General features: G+C 32.6%; 1 protein-coding gene and 1 non-coding gene across 2 annotated transcripts in view; one reads left to right on the top strand and one right to left on the bottom strand.

Moving 5' to 3' along the window:
- The window catches only part of LOC149960332 (TWiK family of potassium channels protein 7-like), a 236387-nt gene that overhangs the window by 125872 nt on the left and 86234 nt on the right, over positions 1–24281 (top strand). The window lies entirely within an intron of this gene.
- TRNAT-GGU (transfer RNA threonine (anticodon GGU)) lies at positions 12272–12344 on the bottom strand. Its single transcript has one exon. It is a non-coding gene; the product is annotated as a tRNA-Thr (tRNA).

The following is a 24281-nucleotide window of genomic DNA, read 5'->3' as shown; positions in this document are numbered from 1 at the left end:
ATGATTTGCCTATATGACTTCTCTTATATATAATAACCTGGAACCAATTTAGTTGAAATGTCAATCATGAAATGGGTTACCCTATATCTCTACATGAAAAGGTAATTATAGAATGGTTAAGTAGCAATGGGAAGGATAGTTACACTAGATACTTAGTACTTACCTAATGTAACTTTCAACGTAGCTTTTATTGAGGTTTCGTTGAAACATTGGGTGCTCTTGCATTTGCAAATATCCATGGAAAAACCTGAAATTATTGGGGAAATCTGTTTGCCAATAATTGTATGAACCATATTACAGTGTTCACTGCTCTTTAATATTTATTATTTACAAAATCTTCTGCCCAAAATAAATTTATTGTAGTTTGCGTCAATGCTCTTGATTAATGACATAATCGTTGTTTCAAAACTAGTCAGAACTTGCCCCTTTACAAAACATTTCCTCAACTTCTTATAGTTCAGTGGAAAAGCACGAACCAGGTCATTAACGATATAAAAATAGCGGAAATAACCCATAACCCATAGTGAAACGGGAAAGCCTAGGTTAAGTTTTGAAAAGGAATAATGCAATTTTGTTCTGAACATTTGATGCGAAACTAAGCGCGCAATAAAATATAAAGATAATTCTTGAATTGTGACTATTTTCTGATTATTTGCCTTTATTGTAAAATAAATGAAAAAGGACTGGGTCCGATCCAAGCTTGTGGCACTGGGAGAACACTCGGAACCACGCTTGAGTTGGCAAGTTTTCTCCCCATTAGTTTAAAGTTTTTCTCCTCAACTTCTTCAGTTTTCCTTTTTCATAAATATTTGTAGAAAGTAACGGTAATAGCTATAGTGTAGGGAGCTGTTAGCTCACGTTGCATGAAGTGCTTGCCACCACCCCCCTGCGTCATCTCAATTAAAGGCATTAACAGTCGCTAGATGACTTTGGTCATATTTTGGTGCCTTGGGTATTAGACTAGCAGATTATTATTATTATTTATTTATTTAAGTGCCAACAAGCTCAGAAACTGTGGTTAAATAAAGCATCTTCGATCTATTTTCCCGACTAAAAGTTTCATATAAGAAACCAAAAATCATCTTATAAATTCTGCGAATCTTCGTAGCCGTTCTCAATAAGCTACAATTTTTCTTAAACTGGTTTGCCGAAGAGGCATAATACCAGTCTTTTCCAAATTTCATTCCTTTTTCAAATATACCACGGAACAATATTTTAAAATTTATGAAGTTGAAATAAACTTAATTAAGTCACGAAGAGTGTTTATGAAATAATAATAACAAAAGCGTTTATGTGTGAAATTCAACTGCGGAACGCTTTTCACAAATCCGTGCTGTAAAGCATTGGACCAAAATTATGTCCTCGAAAAGTTTTGATGCAATTGAAAGTTATTATATGAAATTTAACGATGAAACCGAGGCCTATGTCGCTAGTACGATTCATTAGTTCACTCTATCGAATGCCGCGTTTGTTCTACCGCATCGAACACCTCGAAAAATTGAGTTTTAATGGTTTAAAAATTATTTGTGTGAACAATGCTCGAGAGATATATTACACATGGATTCGCCGTGATGATTAATTATAGAGCGACTCGGTATGGTCACTCGCAGACTGCGGAGCGCCAGACGACGTGAAGACGGGGACATTTACGTCGATTAACCTCAATAGATGATCTTAATAGGTGTTTGCCAAAGCATGATCAATTAATGTCCATCCTTTCTAAGAATAGTACAAGGCCGAGCACTTTGGGAAATTGAACGCCTGCTTTATCCCCGCGCATATTGAACTACAGTGTGCCGCCTTGAGGTGTGTATACCTACAACCCGATATACGAATGACGTCCAAAGCAAATGATGGACAATTACGCGTAGTACATCAAGAACCGTTTGAATAGCCCGTAACCAAATGTCAGGGTGTCCATGAATCCGAGATATATTCGGTCAAAATATGCCGTCTCGATCGCCATTAAGCAATCTAAAATTTAAGATAAATATTGGGCTTATTAGCTGAGATAAAATTAGATTTACCTAAGCAAAAGAAATAGACGAAATCAATTAACATTAATTGCAAATTAAATTGGTTCATTTCAATTATATGGTGCTGCAAATAAGTCGTTATAAATTTTGCCAGGATGCTATATTAATAATATTTGCAAAGAGCTGAACAAATAGACGCACTTCACTTTAGTTTTTAATGAACGCTTATGAATGAAAGCTGTCTAAATAAATATAAATAATTTAATGAGACGTTTTGTATGAATCTCAAATCTAAATAGTTTTGCTAGTATATTTTTTCTATTTTAATTTTTAGGTTTATTGAGTTAAAGTGATTTTTGAATTTGAAGTCGAACGATTCAGTAACATATCGACATACGACACATCAGGGAAAATTTCTTGTTAATCAGGAGTGAAGGTTAAAAATCGAGGATTTAACATTCTTATGTCGTAAAAAGGAAACACAAAACCTTTTTTCATAATCAAGTTAGTTTCATTCTGTTGGCAAATTCAATTATTTATTGTTATTTAGCAATGTGCTATATGTTATAAAGCCTCCGTATTTACACCGATCAAACCTTTTTCCCTGCTAATGAACAGCTAAACTATAATAAATACCATTATTTGAATTAAATGTTAAAATTTAAAGAAGCAGCTCTGTTTTATTAATTTTTAAAATGCTATTTCAAGAACTAGTCTATTGTTCTATTTGTTCAATTAATTAATGTTTAACAATGTACGTGTTTTAAATATTGAATGATTTCATTTGTTTAGATTTGTAAAAGCTTGATCTTTCATTCGGAAAGTAAGGTAGTTGACGCATTCATCTAATTAGGCTAAAAACACGCCGAGTCCAATTTTTGAAACCTCGACTCAAAGAATACTAAGCGTTTGGGTACATGATAAAATGAAGTGGGATGAGACGGATTCGATCCTAGCTTGCGGCACAAATATTTCTGCGTTGAGTTTGCAATTTATTTCCCTACTGGTTTAAAGTAGTTTTTCACCAAGTTCTTCAGTATCCCTTTCCGTATCTTGTCGGGTAATAGAAATAGTAATGGTAATAGTGTGAGTAGGGGGCTGTTGGCTCGGGTGGCATGAAGTACTCGCGACCACCCTCCAGGTCCGGACTGGGACCTAAAACCAGCCCGGGCATTTTAGAAACGTCGGCCCCTACTTCCCACAAAAACACTACTTGTCATGCTGGCTAGATGGCCTCACGGCCCTTTGACCACACCGGCCCATCGGGCATTTGCCCGATCTGCCCTATGGCCAGTCCGGGCCTGCCACCCTCCTACGCATTGTAACTCGACCGCCTGATTTAGGAGGTATTTAAAGTCGCTGGATGACTTTAGTTAAAGGTGGGGCCTAGCTGATGATTGTTAGTCAAAATCATTTTATATATTGAAAATAAAAAACACATTTATCTTAGAGACCCTTAGATAACGGGCCAATTACATTGACCATTCAAAGAAAGGAGCATTATCTTAGAACATGAGATTAATGGGAGCTACACTAGACATCATCTCAACATAATCGTTGTCCCCTAGTAGAAATAGATATTGTAGCTTACGCCAACAACAAAAGGCAATTTTATATTACAGGAATTCTGATACCAAGGCTTATCCAGACTTAGAAATCGTTTTTAACTGCCAGATCATTTAACTCGTAACTTTAGAAAATTTCTAAATTGTTAACCAAAAACCCAATTCCCAGGAAATTTTATTATCTAGAGACAAGTAATATTACACTCAGTAGTATCAGTTCCAATTTCTTTATTTTACACTCAGTGGTATCAATTACAATTTCTTTATTTTACATTCAGTGATAATTAATTAATTATGTAGTTTTATTCAAAATTAAACGATGTCGGTTCCAAGAAAGAAAACGTGTATATATCCGGGATGTAGGAGCAATACTAGACATGAGGGTAAACTAGTGTTGTTAATTTTCCGGAATTATAAAATGTGGAAAAATAAGAAATTGGAACATCAATTACTTTTTAAGGGTTTTAAATTTTTTTAACTTTTTATCGATATCAAATGTCTAATAACTTAAAAATACTACAAAACATTAATAGTGTTACATTGTTAATCAGTTTAAAGCTAGTCTAAAGGTTTAGTTTTACTTTTAGATTCGAAAAAAATGAGGCAAAAATGCCGCTTTTAAATTTGTGAGCAGAATATTAGACTAATCATGGAATGAAAACTTTTTTGTAGTAAAGGCGACTGTGATTCAACTAAAGACATTTTTAAGGAAAAAAATTGTCTTTTACAAATTGTACTATGTTTATCCACATGCTTCTTTTGGAAGAAATATTGTGCAAACGTGCTTCAAAAAGACATTTTTAAACCCTTAAAATAATTTTAACTTCTGTTGAAAATAACTTATGAAGTCCTGTAATATTTTTGATGTTCTATATTCGCTACGATCGAATGACACTAACTAAAACCCTGCGTTCCTCCAGGGAAGGTTATTTCGCCACTAGGGTTTGCGGCTAAAAACGGTTGCTGCTACGTCAATCACCATTATTTCCTTATTACAAAAGTGTTAATATTATTTGTAACGTACCATTTTTTTTGCCAAAATTTAAGCTCTGTGACGTAGTCGCTAGCCCCAAAAACCACCTCGATTTGAAACAACGCTTAGTAATATTTCCGGAGGTGCATTTAAAGGGGAAAGGTTAAGCTTTAACCATTGAGTTGGGAATATTAATCTAGAGGTCCAATCGAAACGTCGGATTTCAGTATTTCGCGAAACAAGTTTTTAAAAATAAGAATACTGTCGTCTGCTCCCATCGGCGTCCCAAATGACGAGAAAACGTTATCATTCTACCCGTGGCGCCGTCTATCTCTCAATGATTCGTTCAAATAAGACGCGTTTTCAAGCAAAAATATTTTTTTTCTTCAAAAATATGGATGGCGCCACGGGTCATATGATAACGTTTGCTCGTCATTTTAGAGCAGACGGCACATTCGTATTTTTCAAAAACTTGTTTCGCGGGGAGCAGATTTGATTGGATCTCTAGATTAATATTCTCAACTCAATGGCTTTAACCAGTTAGATAGCCCTATAGCTCATTAAAAACTAAAATTTATGGCGAAAACCGCATCAAAAAATATTGAGTGGTTAATTTATAATAAAATAAAGAAATTTCGGGAAATCAAAAAGCGCGCGTCCGCCCCGACACCTGGTGAGACGTCGGTGAGACAGAAAAACAACGTAAAAGCGCACGCTGCTGAAGACGCAAAAAAAAATTGTTTTGCACGCGCGGCGCGTTCCGTTATAAGACACTTAAGGCCCAAATACGATTTCGCCTGCGAATTTTCGCGCACGCGCCCACGCGCCATGACTTCCATTCTATTTAAGTCATGTGACGCGACGCCTTTAAGCCTTAATTGCGCGATTTTAAAAATTAGGATAGTTCGCAAATCGCTCATACGGGGCTAGGTGCGCTGGCGGTAGCCCTTAAGATGGCGGCGAAAATTCAAACCCAAACATCTGGCGTTATTTTTCGTTTCAACTTTTTGGGCCAAAAGCTATTTTTTCAAGACAAAAAAAGGTACGTGTTAGTATATTGAACGTCTTGTTTATATTTTGATACGGAAATAAGGCCATATTTGGAAAAGCTTGGCCGTTCCCCTTTAAATTATTCTTATTTTATCACTTGAACGAAATGAAACGGCGGAAAAGTGTCACGGTACATCAGCCAAGATGTGTTTCTAATTATTCGTCGATTGGGAACGTGCGTGTTTCAATAACTCCGTCGTCGTTCTTGTAGCGAATAGATGGGAGATCGTGTAAAACTCGGAAGTAGATTTGCCCGCGGCTCATTGTTAATGTTCTGTTCTCTAGGCTAATGCGCATCAACGATGGTCTTTGGAAATATATATCGGAATCGATCGAATCGATTGGCATTAGCTGAGTCGCTCGCTCGCTGTCTAATCAATACGTCTAGTTTCCCAAATTGACTGCTTGCGATCCGACTCGAAGCGTTGTTCCCTTCGCCTATACACCGCCATTAGGCCTATCTCTGGAATATTCTGGTATGTCAGTCCGAGTATACCAAGCATAGCGCGGTCACAGTGAACTGTGATAATCATTGCTTAAACGTCATCAGATCAATTCTCGCTTTCCCATACCAAATCTGTGTCTTCTTTGAGGTGTGATGTTTCAATTCAACAAAAAACATATAAAAATCATGTTAAAATAACAATAAATAATTAATATTAATATTATTAAAATAACAATAAAGAATTAATATTAATATTATTAAATAACAATAAATAATTAATATCAATATTATTAAAATAACAATAAATAATTAAAATTAAAATTAATATTATTAAAAACATTTTAATATAAATATTATTAAAATTACATTAAAAATTAATGTTATTAAAATAACATTAAAATATTAAAAATAATTAAATTAATTTTAAAATTATAAAATTAATATAAAAATTATTAAATTAGTATTAAAATTATTAAATTAATATAAAAATTATCAAATTAATATAAAAATTATCAAATTAATATAAAAATTATCAAATTAATATAAAAATTATCAAATTAATATAAAAATTATCAAATTAATATTCCATAAGTTTGTCACTTTTGTGGAATATTTAACTGAGAGCTAGTAACGGAGTGGCGTCATCACAAGAAGAAAATCTACTTCTAGCGAGGCGCTGTCAAGGCTACGTGTGACGCGTTAGCAAGCGGACGCAAAACGGCGACGAAGCCCGTAATGCAGTCTGTCTTGTGAGTTGCTCTCAGTAAAACGTTTTGGATGTGAACTTATGTAACAATATTTAAACAAAACCACGTAACTTTTCGGTGGCCTTTTTGAGAAAAATTTATTTTTATTTTTGCAGGGAGTTTTGAAATCGCGTGTTAAGTTTTTACATGTAAGTTAATTTTATAGTTAAATAATTTCGTTTCAGTATTGAATTTATGAGGATTATAATTTAAAAATATTTTGCTAAAGGGGAATTTTTAGAGAGACGTGGTTTCGCGTCATGAAGTGAGATAGGAGCTGAAAATAAGCAAGGTACGTGCTTTTGCGTGAAATGCGTTGTGAATATCAAAGATACGTTTACAAAAAGAAATCCAATTGCAACCTATTAATGTTTTTAATATTATATACGTAAATTGGGGTGTAGAATCCAAATTTGTCAATTTTTACAAAACCACGTATCTCAAGTTACGTGGTTTTGTTTTAATGCCGACGATTTTTTTGATTGAGCTTTACTTAACAACTTTATATTTACATGTTTTATTTAGATGAAGGGCCAGAAAGTATAAAAAAGCCCTAAGCTAAGAAAGCGAACCTTTTGCGTGTGAAGAATACGAAGTGTCACATTTATGTAACAATATTATACACTTATGGTAATAGGTAATCCCGCGGCTTCCAATATCGTTAATTGTAGGTAGAAGATATTCGCCTATTCAAGACATTTAAGGTAAAGGTTATTTCGAACATAACCGGCGAAAAATTAATGAAAAATTTATCAAGTAGTTAGATTTATCGATTTTTAAAAACTCTTTTGATCGGTTTTCGAATTCGGCATGACGCAGTTTTGAAAATACACTTCCCACGATCCACTCCAAAGTAGCAATAAAAATCATTATGTTTTGTTATGTTATGTTATTTTCTGCTTTAGTCCTTGACAAATAGGTAGATACATGTAAATCTTAATAGTTGTTTAAGTAAGCCAGGAAATAAAATGTGTATTCATATTATTCACTATATAGAAATTGATAATATTTTACTTGAGCCAGAAATAATGTATGATTATCTATAAAGCCATAAAAAAATATAATTTGATTTCATATCGTTTCATTTTTCCGATAAAAATAAATTTTTATTTACTAAAGCTGGAAAAATGGATTATTATTATTATTATTTAAAAGGATGGGTATCCAAATATCATAAAAGGAAGAGTCTTACGTTATAACCTTTAATTTATCTAATAAAAATAAATAATAGTTTTACAAAACCCAAAACAACGAATTTGTTTAAAAAAAATCCAAATACTATAAGCGGAAGAGTCTGATGTCATAACCTTTAATTTATCTGATAAAATTAAATAATAATTTTACTAAACCAAAAAATAAAGGATGAAAATCAATAAAACCAAAAAAACGAATTTGATAAGAAAAACCTTTAATTTTTCTGATAAAAATAAATTATATTTTAAACCAGAAAATGTAGGGTGAATCATATCCTTTCATTTATTCAATGTTCTCAAAAGAAACTTAATTTGGCTATACAAGGAGCGGTTGGGGTATACAAATTGTATTTTTTAAACTAACGATTTAGCAGATCCATTATGGAACCCTGATTTTGTAGCTATTTTCAATACAAATAGAAAATACACTTCACTGAATATGTACCCCGTTTGCTTTGAGAGATATAGTAAAAATTTAATCAAAACAGTATAAAAACATTTTTATGAAAAAAAGGATAGAAAAATTGTAATAAAAAGTAAAGAAAATATAATCAAAGGCATAACAAAAATTAAATGAGAAAACATAAAATATAATCAGAAGGGTTATTAAAATGTTAATTAAAAAGCATAGAAATTAATTAAAAGCGTAAAAATTATAATCAAAGGCATAACCAAATAAAAGCATAGATCATTGGTAATAAAAGCATGTAAAATATAATCAAAAGGCATTATAAAAAGTAAAGAAAATTTGTAATATAGAAACTTTGAAATTTGGAGTAACATGCGTAACAAAACAGAAAATATTTAAAAAAAAACTAATAAGCATTAAATCGAAAAAGGATAAACAATTGTTAAAAAAGAATTAAAAATTTTAATAAAAAGTATAGAATAAAAGGATATTATGTGTAATTTATGAAGTATTAATACAAAGCATATATAAATAAAATTTATTTAATCAAAAAGAAACAAAATTAGTAAAGCATAGAAAACGTACTAACATTAAATTAAATAATCTACCTGAACCAAGTCATCGAGCGACTTTTAATGCCTTTAAACAGGTGGCCGGGTTACAATGCGTAGGAGGATGGTGGAAAACCCTTCATGCCACGGGAGGCAACAGCTCCCTACATTAACTAATATTATTAACTTCTACAAGTTTTTATGAGAAGGGGAAACCGAAGAGCTCGGGGAAAAACCACGTAAACTAGTGGGGAGAAACCTTGCCAACTCAACGTAGAAGGAGTGTTTCCGAGTGTACACCCAGTTCCACAAACTGGGATCGAACCCGGCTCCTCTTGCTGCGAGGCGAAGGTACTAACCACTCCGCCACCCTATTGAACTTCGTCCAACAATACATGTATGTTTTAAATTTCGGAAAAAAAAAACCTAGAAAAAAACTAACTTGCGTATGTAATAAAATCAACTACACCGTCTAAAAAACGGAATAAAACCAACACAAATTCATTATTATCGAATACAACGCGAGCTTCCACGATTTGAAATGACTATTGACGCGATGGCGACGTAAACAGATCGTTGAAGAACTGATTACTAGAACAAATAAAGCGGACGTATTTTTAGAAATCTCCGTGATTCGTTTTTGTGTAGCGCGCGACTAGCATAAGTTTCATTTATTTCTCCGCTAAAAAAACATTATCGGATTTTCAATTAAACTTTTCTCGAATAAATTTTTTGGGTGAATCTCATTTTAACCAACACAATCTTTTTTTCTCTCCGTTCTATCCCCGCTCATTAACAGTTAAAATGAAGACATTAAGAGCGGTGAACGGAGAGGAAAAAAATAATTTGGAAGGTCATCAGACATTCGTTGGAGACATCATTAGGCTTAGCATTAAAGAGCCCGCCTTCGACACAGATGGCGCGCCTACAATTGACGATTTCAGTTAATTTTTTAATCATTATTAGTTAGCTGGCAAGGATTTAATTTTGAAAATATAGTCCTGGGCTTGCCGTTATCTTTCGCCGACCAAAATGTCTTCGGAAAGCCGCTTAAGGGTTTACTGCCTCGTAATTAAATTCGGTTTAAACCTTTTTTGCTTAGTTAAATTACTTTTTATTTGTCTTTTTTGCTAAGCGAGTTAGTTTTCGGAACATGTAAAATGTTCAAGCAATTCAGCGTCTTAGGAAAGACTCAATTAATATTTGCACTTGTATCGAACTCTGATAAAAACAGATATGACCAATAGAAATTTAATTGGTGGACATTAGAAAGAAGTGAGACCCACACTGAGTACTGGGAAATTCTGAATTCTTCATTTCGGAATACTAAAACGTTTAATGGCCATGGCTGGAATTTTAAAAGTAATTTTAGGTGGTTTTTTAAATAACATATTACTAATATTAATTGGTTTAAAGAGCCGAATAAATATTTTATTTAAAAAAACTGCCATGCGACTTCATACTTTTTATTACCGCCATGAGACTTTTTATTATATTACTTCTAGTTTAGTGTAACCCCTTTGTGCCCTTTAAAACTTGGACCGTGGTTCAAATGGACAACTGGTTCAAAACTGGGAACTAGGCATCAAACCCCAGACCTCCACCGTTGGAGTTCCTCAAGGACATATTTTTGGAAAGCACTGCTTTAAAGTATCCTGTGAATATTTCTAAGCCAAAATCGTTAAATATATTTCTTTGTAAATATTCTTCAGCTTCCTAAATTATTCTTAAGTTCTTCTAAAGAAAAAAAGTTTTCAAAGAGGGAATTCAGTTAAATCAAAGCTACGCTCAGATGGTGGAATTTGATACGTCACAGATTATTTTAATTTTAACTTTTAAAGTTTTTTTATTGAAATAACTAAGAAATGTTTTTCGCCTATATTTGGAGTCTTTGAAATTATAATATATTTAGTATGGCCTATTATTTACGTCGTGTTGCTGAGACTCTGCAGTGGAACATTTAAAATTACGACCAATGGTTTCTGTGTACTCAGAGGATCCCCAAAAGCTGCAGGCAAACAGCCGAACGGGTGTTTACATCCTAGTTAGAATGGATTTCCGGTCTGTTGGACAACTAGCAAAATCATCCAGTATTTATACACTGACCTATTTGTTAGTATGCAAAAAAAAAATTGTTTGGTTACCGTCTGATTTGAAATTCTCAAAGCTTAGCACTAAAGGGTATGAAAGCCCAAGTACTAACAGAAAGTCTGAGACACCGGTTAACTATTAAAACGTCACAAGAAAATAACAGGCCTCGAAATTCTATAAATTGAAACTTTAATTATTTTAATATTTTATGGGTGGTAAAAGCTTTATATATATTATATAGATAAGTATTTATTTATACTTAGTTAGAATGGCTATATTTAGTAGATACTAGAAAGATCTTACCCAAATTTGATCGTGAGTGGTACTAGTAGAAACGCTAAAAATCAACTCATCATTAAATAAATATATTATTGAAAACGTATGGTTTTTAGTACCAAATAAGTGAAACAGTTTAGAAACCTTTCTTGGCGAAAAACCAAAAGGTTTAAAAGTGAGAGTTAAATAAGTAAAAATTAACCAAACCTTAATTTTTTTTATTTGTTCATTTACACCCAATAAAATTACTTGGTGCTTTGGGTATAAGCCAGAATGTATTTATTTATACTCAGGGAGAATGAATATTTCGAGACTATCGACGGACACGTTGAGGCCCTAACCCCGTCTCGCAGCAGCGTTAATCGCGTCGAAAAACGTAATTTTTAAGAACCAATGAGATTGCAGTATTATTTGATTTTATTAAAGCGGAGGAGCATACCGGGGGCCCCAACGGGTGGAATTGGAGAAACGCTAAAAATAATCTCGACATATTCATTGTCCCTGAGTATAAATACATACATTATTGGTATAAGTTTAGCAAATAATTATATATTTATTTTATTTATTAATTTAAGAATTTACATTTCAGTAGGCTATACAGGGAGGAACAAAGGATTTACAAGTTTAAAAGTAATAGTTAGTGTAGTGAGCTGTTAGTTCGCGTGGCATGAAGGGCTTGCTACCACCCTCCTACACATTGTAACCCGGCCACCTGCTTAAAGACATTATAAGTCTCTAGATGACTTGGGTCTAAAGTGGTGCCTTGGGTATTAGACTAGCTGATTATTATTATTATTATTATTTATTTAAGTGCCAACAAGCTCAGGAACTGTGGTTAAATAAATACTGACTTAATTCTCAATGGTTAAATAAAGCATAGAGATAATTTTAATTTTATTATTACGCAGGAATTAATATAATTCGAAGTTTTTCATTTTAAATCAAGGAATACTTCTGCGTATTGTTCCATACCAGAGTGACTGAGAAAAATCATATCACCTCGGGTAGGAATCGAACCTACGACCTTTGGGTTACCGTCCCAACGCCACTACCATTGGACTACCGAGGCCATGAATAATCAGGCCTCGGACATCCAATTTAAGAATGACTCGATCTGGTTCACATTATTGACGGGATATATTATATTAATTCCTGCGTAATAATAAAATTAAAATTATCTCTATGTTATGACTACAGGCTATCAAGGTCCTGTTATAAATTAGTTGACGTAAAATGCTACGGCACCGTCAACAACGGGTTAAATATATCCCGTCAATAATGTGAACCATTCGATCTATTTTCCCGACTAAAAGTTTCGTATAAGAAACCAAAAATCTTCGTAGCCGTTCTCAATAACAATAAGTGAAGCTACAATTTTTCTTTCACTGGTTTGCCGAAGATGGATAGCCCAGCAAAAGTAGAAACTCTTCACCCATTCATATATATCAAAGACGTGAGCCCTACGAATATAAACTGTTGTTTTTATAACCTATTGTTGCGATTTGGTAAAAGGCTAGTATTTACTAGAACCAAAACGGGGCGACTACGAGCCGGAAGCAAAAAATCTCATTTAAGCCTAACGCAGTTTTTTCGCGTCCACGTAAAAAAATCTCCGTTAAGCCTAACGCGTTTTTTTTGCGTCGATGCTCGCGATCGTGGCGTTGTTGCTCTTGTGAAAAGCAGCCTTTGAACTGTAAGTCGCTGAGAGTCTTAAGAACAGAGAGTGACCAGGCCGTTTTATTTATTAACATGCGCGCGTGGGAAATGTTTTATGTCCGTACGTTGGGGCCCAGCGGCACCTTAAGAATATTTTAGCGCTCGTGCCCTTTCAATTTTAGCTCCCCGGTATCATATATTATTGATAAGCTCAATATTTTCCAGTAAACTCATTTTTTAAACGCATAATAGCCGCCAACTCCGGTATCGACTGTTTCAAAAAGACGTTAAAAAATAGGCTCCCTTTATACCCAGGCCCGGAAAAATAAGCAAAGGCCCGGGAAAAAAACAACCCGAAGAGAGTGGGTGGGATACGAAGGAAGAAAAAATATCGATATAAAAGGCTCCGGAGGTAAAATCAATAAGGGACGGAGGTCTCCAGAGTGCACCATCTAATATGATATATTATTTTCTTTTTTTTTCTATAAGCGAAATAGGGCCACCGCGTATAAGAAGTAATAATTTTTGTTATACCATCCCTTTTAGTTTTTCCCCTTTTATTTTCTCAAACATCTACGTCTATTTGTATCTTCTCTTTTTTTTGCGTCGGCGAACTTCTATTGGGTGCCCCAGTGCTAAAAGCGTACATTCCTTTAACAAAAGGGATTGGAAAGTCTCGTGCGCTGTGGGCGAAATGCGGGATTATTACTCTTATTTCCCACCCAATTACCGTACTCCGTTCCTCTCTAAAACGAACGCCTTGTTGACCGGAGGCATGGCCACAGACCCGATATACTCAGTCGCAACCTTAGAAAACTTCTAATAGAGACACGGAGGACGGATGTTATCCCGTAGTTCCGGTGAGCAGTGGGTGCGAATTATTTAGAATTTGACCGAATTACTGTACGTAGGAACGATGGGCTCGGGATCGGGGTCTGTTTCCGATTGGGTAACCCTCAAAGGTCTACTAAATTGTTTTAAAGGCCAAACTAGGAGGAAACCCTGACGAAATTGACTCAATCCAATGGTCAAATTTGGATTTACTTGAGATCGAGATAATTCATGTTTGATTTCAAATCTGTTTGAATCGAAGTATTTTGAATTCTAATTTGGAACTTCGTGGAATTGAGACTCATCGAGTTTGAATCCGATTCTGTTTAAATCGATTGAATTTGGATTGTAATTTGGAACTTCGTGGAATCGAGACTCATCGAGTTTGAATCCGATTCTGTTTAAATCGATTGAATTTGGATTGTAATTTGGAACTACGTGGAATCGAGACTCATCTAGATGTATCCAATTCTGTTTGCATCGAATAGTTTGTCCACCAATTTCTTAGGACAAAATTTATTGTTGAATCTTAGATGAGTGACATTTAGCGTCTGATAGTTAATTTACTATTTAAAAAAAACCCCTTTTTCCATTTTTAGTAAAACGGAAACCGGTTGTACTACAAAAAATATATTTTCTTCGATGAATAAACTGTGAACATGTTGTGGATTTCATAAACAGAACAAAAAATAAAATTTGAACATTGAATTTATAAGCCTAATTTGGATCTTTATCTTATTAAATACGATGAACTCCATTATAAGAAATTGCGACTAAATATTTTCTTCAAAACCTCTTTATAAAAAGGATAAATCAAAGAAATCAGTAGAAAACCCCTTTAATATATATATATATATATAAATATATATATATATATATATATATATATATATATATATATATATATATATATATATATAAACTTAACGCAGACATATTGACCACCATATTTTCAACGTAAGATCAAATAAAAAACTTAAAAAGGCAGATAAATAAAACATAGTTTTTTATATTAGATAAAATTGTGAATTCAAGTATTTTAACTGATAAATCTTACCACAAAGCTATTCGTTACCTCTTCTGTATTTGCAAGTTCGTATTTTATCCTAGTTATAAACATTTCTTGAAAATATTAATACCAAATATTTTTATTTTATAAAGTAGGATGCCCAATTTGACCTTGACCCTATTTTTAGCTCAGTCTTTTGAAGGAAAGATATAAGGCTTAAACCATTTGGTAGATAAAGTGAAGATAAATCTGAAAACAGTTGTTCTCCAGTTCATCATTTTCCATATTTTTACAGCATAAAAAGGATGGACCGTTGACTGCCCATAATTTACTAAACCGTTAACGAGAAATAGACCCAACTTTGTACTTCAAACAAACATTTAATGATGAATTATTGTGGAACTCTAAAAATTTCTAGGTCTCGGCGTTCAGATAGGAAATTTTCGGTTCATTTCTTTTATATCCATACCCGAAAATTATTCGAATAAAAACTTATTCGTTGCATATTAAATCGTATAATAGACGTGAATAATATCCATAAATAAACAGTTCATTGGATTTTTTATGATGAATTGAAATTTTGGCTCTAAAAATTTTATGAATAAAATGTGTATAAATGAGGGCTTAGAATCAGATGGTTACCTTCCTAGGCCCATGTCAGTTAGGCAATTTTAGTGCCTCTTCAAATCAAGTGACTGGGCTACAATGCTTAGGAGGGTGGTGGCAAGCCCATCATGTCACACGAGCCAACAGCTCCCTACACTAACTATTACAGTTAACCTCAACCACCTTTCTAGCACAATTCGGTGGTGGTTTGCACCTCACAGAAAAAGGAGCCGGGTAAAATCGCTGCTTGTGTCACTGGGTGAAAACTAGGAACCACGAGTTCCTAATGCCAAAAGTGACATAATTACCAAAAGTGTGTCAATCGGACCTATTTCTTAATGAATGTTACGAGCGAAATACAAGTTGGGAGGGGAGAAGGGAAAGTATGCCTTGGGGCGGGAAGGAAGTTATAACCAACCAATAACGCCTCGTAGTGAGGAACGGAGGAACTAAGTAGCACTGGTCAAAGTTAGTGTATTTTTTATTTATAGTGTTTCTGTGGAGATGCTATCGCCATCTACCTACCATATAATACTATAGACTGAACAAGATCCAGAAAGGCGACAATAAATAGTTTTTTTATGTGGTCGATCTCGAGTCGAGCATTCATTAAACCTTTAGCATACGGAAGTACAGGGATTGTCACACTTTTGGTAATTATGTCACTTATCCTAATGCGTTGATATTGCAAGTTATCTCCCTACTTGTTAAAGGGGTTTCCTCCGAATTCTTCGGTTTTCCCCTTTCCGTAATAGTGAGTTTCAGGAAGTGGTTAAAACAATACTGTGAAAACAAGTGTGAGGTTTCAGCGAATGTGACAATTGGTTGGGTGACTATTTCGAGAATTAAAGGGGAACGGCCAAGCTTTTCCAAATATGGCCTTATTTCCGTATCAAAAGATAAACAAGATGCTCAATATACTAACACGTACCTTTTTTTGTCTTAAAAAAATAGCTTTTGTCCCAAAAAGTTGAAACGAAAAATAACGCCAGGTGTTTGGGTTTGAATTTTCGCCGCCATCTTAGGGGCTGCCGCCAGCGCCCCAAACCCCGTATGAGTGATTTGCGAACTATCCTAATTTTTAAAATCACGCAATTTAGGCTTAAGTCTCTTATAACTGGAACGCGCCGCGCCTGCGAAACATTTTTATGCGTCTTCAGCAGCGCGCGTTTTACGTTGTTTTTCTGTCTCACCGACTTCTCACCAGGTGTCGCGGCGGACGCGTGCTTTTCGATTTCCCGAAATTACTTTATTTTATTAAAAATTAACCACTCAATATTTTTGATGCGGTTTTCGCCATACATTTTAGTTTTTAATGGGCTATAGGGCTATCTAAATGGTTAAATCTTGTCCGTTCCCCTTAAAGTTTTTAAGTAGGAATTTACATTTTAACTAGAAATATTACACAATTTTAGTTTTCATCGCTTTGTTCATTAAATTCCTGAGGAATGTCTAACATTGAATATAAATTTTTGTGTTTTACATACATAAAATAAATCCAACGGAATATATACTGTATTCATCGCTAATTGAATGATATTTTATTTAAGGATTTGAGTTTTGTACCACGAAAGTACGCGTAGAAAAACCTTCGTAGCGAATAATATGCATACATTATTTTTAAAAGCGGGAATAAAATAACATTAATAATTTAAACCATTCTTTTTCATTTTCGTGCATTCGACGTCCTTTATTATTTTAAAATTCTCTTTTCAAAAAACGAAGTTTTCCAGTTTCTAAATATATTACTTTCTAATGGTAAGCTATGTAATGAATATTTTCTAAACATTTAGTTATTTGGATTTAAAGATATTTAATGTACATAAAATACAAAAAGTATAAAAAATTATCGAAGTACCTTAAATTAATTAAAATAATTTAAAATACATTTGAAAAATCTAAAAATCTGTAGCTGAGAATCAATTCTAAAATGAAAAATTCAACATCAAGGATTTAAGAAAATCCCTTAGATCCAAAATTCCGCAAGTTCTGCTTCTATATCAGATATAAATTTTAATGTAGATGATCCGGTACTTCAAAGGGGCTTAGTTTTAAAAGTATCCCTTTAATCATGAATCGTAAATTTGACAAATGACGTTTCACCTATTAAAATTGGAATATATCTAAAACTATTGAAAATATTTACTTCCTAACTGACTTCAATATTGGGCAATTATATTACGTTTAGCATTTAATATACAAATGTAATGGCGACCTTTGACCTTAATGAAATTATAAAATAAAAGCAATAAGATAATTTAAAACTAAAAAAAACAGATTTAAAAACAATTATGAATAAAACCAAAATAATAAGAAAAAAAGTAATATCTTAAAATTAAAAACATAACTAATTATATATATAAATAAATAATAAAACCCATAAGAAAATGAAAAAAGCAATAACCTCAAATTGAAAAACAAAATAAAACAAAAAATATATAAATAAAATTTGAAAAAACCAATAACAAAAATTTAAAGGTAAAAACCAACATATACTAAAATAATGAAAAATAATGAACATAAAATTATAAAATAAAATTAATAAAAAAAATAATGAAATATAAAATAATGAAAAAAATAACAAAAATAAAATAATGAAAAAATAAAAAAAAATAATGAAATATAAAAAATGAAAAAATACAAAAATAAAATAATGACCAATTAAAGAATAAAAAAATAATAAAAATAAAATAATAAAATAAAAATAAAATTATGAAATAAAATAATAAAAATAAAATAATGAAAAAAAATTTAAAAAAATAATAAAATAAAATAATAAAAATAAAATAGTAAAAATAAAATAATAAAAATAAAATAATAAAAATAAAATAAAATAATAGAAGTAAAATAATATAAGTAAAATAATAAAATAAAAGAATAAAAATAAATTAATAAAAATAAAGTAATAAAAATAAAGTAATAAAAATAAAATAATATAATAGAAATAAAATAATAGAAATAAAATAATAGAAATAAAATAATAGAAATAAAATAATAGAAATAAAATAATAGAAATAAAATAATAGAAATAAAATAATAGAAATAAAATAATAGAAATAAAATAATAGAAATAAAATAATAGAAATAAAATAATAGAAATAAAATAATGAAAAAAATACAAATAAATGTAAGTGTACCAGGAAAAAAAAAGAAGTTTCACTTTTACCATTAGGGATAAAAATAGTCGTCGTATCGCGTATCGGTAAGTTCTACGGAGAGAGGGAGAGAGGATATTTTCGGCGTTCAGCTGGAAATCAATAGAACATTTCCGCGTGACTCCGCGGTCTTCACGGGGCTACCCGTTCTCTGATGTATATTCTCTATTCCGCCACCGCCTATTCAATTTGCTTTTATCCGAGCGTCCCTGTTATTTTCCAAGGAAAAATTGGAAACTCCTTCGGTGTGGCGAGTCCGATGCTATGACTTACGAGATTTTTATCCGCCTTAGCGCGCCAGAAGCGGCGGAAAAAAATGTGGAAAAATATAAGACTAAAGTATGCGAGGAAAACTATCACCGTTGGAGAGCTAGACAAAGTTAATGGACACATCGTGGTGATGGAATTGGCCAAACAAATACAAATCTTATTTTTGACTGATGAACTCGGTACCTCTCGCGCCCAACAAGCAGATGTTTTTCTTTCATATTTTCTCGAGAGTGCCGGTAAATGATAAATCAATCTTTTCTCTCTGCCGAGTTCTACAACTTTTTCCTTCCACTCTTTTCCGCGTATAAAACCTGCATCTTCAAGAGCCCCGCAATATGAAATCTCAGACTTTTCTTTAGACGCAATAGGTACCTTCAACGAAATATGATTAACTATATGTATAGTACCAGACGAGGAAAACGAAACAATGCTGCAGCTCAATAATATTACGAGGATCACACTCTATCAGAAGCGTATAGTATTTCCGATAAGAGAGAAGTATCTAAGAAAATAACTAACGAATAATTTCACGGTGTAATAGTCTCGGAAAATCACAATCGAATTATATTCTCCCGTTTTAAAGTCTTGGAAAATCATAATCGAAATATATTCTCCCGTTATTAAAGTCCTGGAAAATCACAATCGAATTATATTTTTCCGTTATTAAAGTTGTGGAAAATCACAATCAAACTATATTTTCCCCTTATTAAAGTCTTAAAAAATCTCAATCGAATTATATTATCCCGTTATTAAAGTCATGGAAAATCATATTCGAATTATATTCTCCCGTTATTAAAGTCCTGGAAAATCATAATCGAATTATATTCTCCCGTTATTAAAGTCCTGGAAAATTATAATCGAATTATATTCTACCGTTATTAAAGTCCTGGAAAATCATAATCGAATTATATTTTCCCGTTATTAAAGTCTTAGAAAATCACAATCGGGTTATATTTTACCGTTAATAAAGTTTTGAAAAATACAAACGAATTCTAATTTTCCGTTATTAAAATCATAGAAAATCACAATCGAATTACAAAATGTATCCCGAAAAAGAACTATTAGCATCAAGAAAATATCGTTAGCACTTAAACAAGCTTTTTAGTGCTCTAGTAAAGGAAATTAAATTTACATTCATATCTACTTAAAGTATATATGCACTGTCTACTATTTTATCGGTGCATCTCCTTATAGCACCTCCTATAGAAGGTTATTCCGTTTTCAAAAGTGCGCGTGACTTAATTTATAGCATCACTGAGGTCACAGATGCTAGTTAATTTGGCGGGCTCGAGTGTAAATAAGATTTAATTCGTTTCGCTAATGTACTCATTTAGACTAGAGCAGCGCCAACCAGGAAATAATTATTCCCTGGTAGAAATGTTTCTTTCATACAGATGGGGTAAAGATAGTTTCATCCACTGTTTAAAACCATGATACGGTAATCAGAGCCCTCTATTTAGTATGTTTTCATCGTACAACGCGACATAACTTGTCCTGGAAATTTAGCTTTTTAATTTCTAGGGTGTAGCCAAACGTTGCCATACGTAACCATGGTCTAGCCAATTTGGCGGTTTGAGTAAAATATTTTTTGTTTGGCTTCTACTACGTCATACATTCAAAATTTCATGTTTGTCTGGTAAAATTCCCTTTTTCTATTTGGAATAACTTATAAAATAATTAATATTTTAATATGAAATTTTTACAGCGTTCACAACTATACATACTCTTATAAAATATTAAATTTAAATTTTTGGGTGCAGGTAGACTTTAATTTAATTTAATTATATTTATTTGGGTCTAATCTGAATGCTTCTGCCTGTTTGATGATTTTGATTTATTAAACTTTTGAAAAAATATCTTGTGGGATATTCGAAACGTTTCGGAGATTTCGTGATTTCCTTAAATTGAAAAATGATTTTCGAAATTTAAAATAAACCTACGCATATTAACTTAAGATTTATACTTTTTAAAACCGCATAGATACGTACATATTTTAAAACTAACTTAGCAGTAAAGTTGGCGGTGGGGTTTGAGTTCCGACAGAAATATAAATTAATTGATTCAATTTGAAATCGAAATATTTGAGCCTTTTTTCTTTGATTCAGAACGTCATATTTTAAGCAATTTGTTAAGGACATTTTATTTAAAATAAAATATGCGGCGGAACGTTATGGAAAGGATTTCTAAAATACTGTCACAGCCGGGAAATCTCAACTCTCGTCGTTCACTGACTGATTTGGTGGGTAGGATCAACTCACGATTCTCCCACCCCCTCCCCGCAACTAGATAATCATCAAATATATAAAGATTAATGTTTATTTGTTTGTATAGATGTTTGTCCGCTATAGGGATCTACAGCTTTCAACTTAGGTCGACCATATTTGGTATACTATCTCGTGGTACCCTGACTGTGGTTTTCGACGATTACGGTCGGCAAAACAACTTTAATTAATTGAATTCATTTATTAATTAGGTTAGGAATTACCGGGTACCCCAGCTAGATACTACACTTTGACCTTAGCCAAAAGACTGAGTTTCTTTATTCATACTCACGAAAAAGCTTAAATTATTGCAATTTGTTTTAAACGCCTTCTTCTATATAGACACTAGGCCGCATAATAAAATTCAAGTTATTATGTAGTCAACGTAAAATTGGTTAATATTGTCAATACCAGTTGGTTATATTGGGTACGGTGCCACTCGTGGAGACAGTTATTGCAGCGGTCTATTTTCGTAACGAATGCACTGTTAAAAATAAAGGTTTATAAAACGATCAAAATTGGACTTTTAATTTATTTCAAACCATTTAGTTACTGAAAACGGTCTTATCAATTATTGTAGACCCATTTTAGTCTTTCATGTTTAATACAATACCTTTTGGGGTATTGAAAAGGAACTAGCCCTAAGAATAAACCTTTTCCAGTCCTGGTGGTAAAGGTATAAAAATGTTATGTTCTAACATTTAGTCCTTTTGAATACCCATTTAATTCCTTTAAACGAAGAAAAAAATGATATGGACCAATTTCGAGACTAATATTTGAAATAACATAATGCGAAGAAATTCCATTCACCAGGAATATTTAACTAAGGTTAAGTATTTAAAGTATTTAAAACTTTGATAACAGATTTAAATATAGGGGATATTGATTATTGCTTCAAACTATTAGTACCCAAATATCGCCACTAAAGAATTTTTGCTAGGTGTATATCAAAAACTAAAAGTATTAAATGATACTTTACGTGATCAACTCCCTTCGTTCAACGACTATTTCCCCCGAGCGAAAACCAGCTTCATCTGGCCATGTTAATGGTTAATATTTTGAGTCGTATTGAATAATAATAAAAAAAAGTATTAAATAAGGGCCTATAATGGACTGAAAATAAAGTTAAAAAGGATTAAGAGTGTAAAATAAGTACTTAAACACTCCACAAAAGGACTGAATTTGGGGAGCAGAAGGTTTAAATATGTTCTATGATAAAACCCTGAATGGTCTTAAATATTGGAAAATGTTTTAAGCACTTTAGAGGTCTAAAATAAGACCTTTATTTTTAACGGTGTGTGATGAAATCATCTTCTTGGTTATAAATTCAGATTTATCGGGTACCCCAGCAGGTTCCTAGTATTACTAATGAGTTCCTCATTTAAACAGGCGGTTTGTATTACAAAACGCACGTGGGCTTGTTGCTAACATCAATTTAACTAACTGTAGTATCTGTTGGCCGAAATGTGAAATTAATTGATCCACCATTAATATTAAAGTTCATACCTCCTGGTGACGCTTATGATTCCCATAAAATTGGGCGTGGTTTACAATCGAATGTTCGGGCGTGACGTGGACAAGTGGTACGCTAAACTTGGCGCCGATTAGACATTAAGCCTTGGCTCGAACAGAAGTTAACTTACCTAATTGGCTCTTAATTAAATTAAATCTAAATTCGTTGATTTATACTTAATTACACCAGTTCCGCGAAGAACATTATATTTCATCCTAGATCTTCAGTGTGATAAAGTTTCGTGGTTTCTTTAAAGCAAGTGTCGCCTCCATGTGAAGTAGCTCTTTTTCAACAGATGTCGCTAGCGTAAAAATCAAAACAAAATGCTTAAGCTACATTTTGACCCAAAGTTCGGGACGTAAGTACACTTCGCGTTGATTGGCTCTTTTGAAAATTTGACAATAACTTAAAGTATTTCTTAACAATATATTTTATATGGGATATATAATTGAGATTTAAAAATCCACTAAGCAGAGTATAAGTTTATTTATAATTCTCTTAAGTGGTTCTCTGACAACGTTATTGTTTCACTATTTTGAATTTAAGCTTCCTTTGCCATTAATAGATGGCACCACACTCTCCATTAAAATCTTTTTTCCAAGAATCCGTAAGATTCATTGCCATCTCTAATTAACAAAGGCCTTATCATAATACAGGTGGCTATGATAGAGCCGACAGTTGCTTTAATGGGTTTATTGTTTGAGGAAGCGACATCTAGATTTTGTGCAAGTAATGAATTTTAAAAATTCGAATTCTACATAATTTATGTTCGTCCGTTTTTAATTACTTAAAACGTTACTCGTTGTATAATTCTGCGACCATTTTAAATTGTCTCAACGTTGCGAAGGTATACATGTATGTTGCATGCTTATATCTGAGACGAATACATTTCTTTTCAAATATATATTATGTACTTTTGGTATAACGTACATCGACTACCAGTGAACTTCTTCAATTTAAAAAGACATTTATCTTATTTTTCTTAGAACATTTTTCCTTTTTTCATAAGCAAAGTAATAAATGTATAAATCTTCGGTAAAAGATAAAAATATATCCAAATATGAAAAGTTCTTTGTCAGAAAAAATAGGCTTATAGATATTTTTCAGAAAAAAATGAACCGGCTGTTAGGCTTAAGCTTAGCACCATTTTTTGATACATTTTTGGATCTAGATCAAGCGAAAGTTTATGTCAAACCTTGTAACTTTTGAACTTGAGTATCCCAAGGCTTAAAACCTTATTATCTAGAGAGCGAGTAAAGTTACTTCCAGCTTCATTGAGCTTCTTTTAAATATTTATTTTCTAATTTCTTTTCCTTATTTTTCTAATTTTTATTCTTTTTTTTTTACTTTTTATTGTACTTTTATCATTTTTATTTTTTCAAATTTTTATTCCTTTTTTTTGGCTAGGTTCAGTTCGTTTTTATATAGGAAAGGAATTTAGAGGATAAATTTAAAGGGTCGTAATTTTCTCCCCTCTTCCGTCCATTTTTTAAGGAGTATATGTGATTAGGTCGGCAGCTCTTTAAGTAAAAAGTCGAGAAGCAGTAAATTTTTAGATCCTTTTTTAAAACAAGCTAGAGACAACAATCTCGTTGGTTTTAATGGGAACGGCCCGGAGAAATAATGATCGACACAAGATGCTCTGATTCAAGGATCGTGCCAACGGAATAAAAGTGAATTGTCCGGGTTTTCGAGAACTGCAGCG

The sequence above is a fragment of the Leiobunum rupestre genome, chromosome 2 (assembly GCF_980474605.1).
Source record: "Leiobunum rupestre chromosome 2, qqLeiRupe1.1.hap1, whole genome shotgun sequence".
NCBI classification, from domain to species: domain Eukaryota; kingdom Metazoa; phylum Arthropoda; class Arachnida; order Opiliones; family Sclerosomatidae; genus Leiobunum; species Leiobunum rupestre.
Note: the sequence above shows the minus strand (reverse complement) of the source record. Positions and strands in the feature narration are given on the sequence as shown.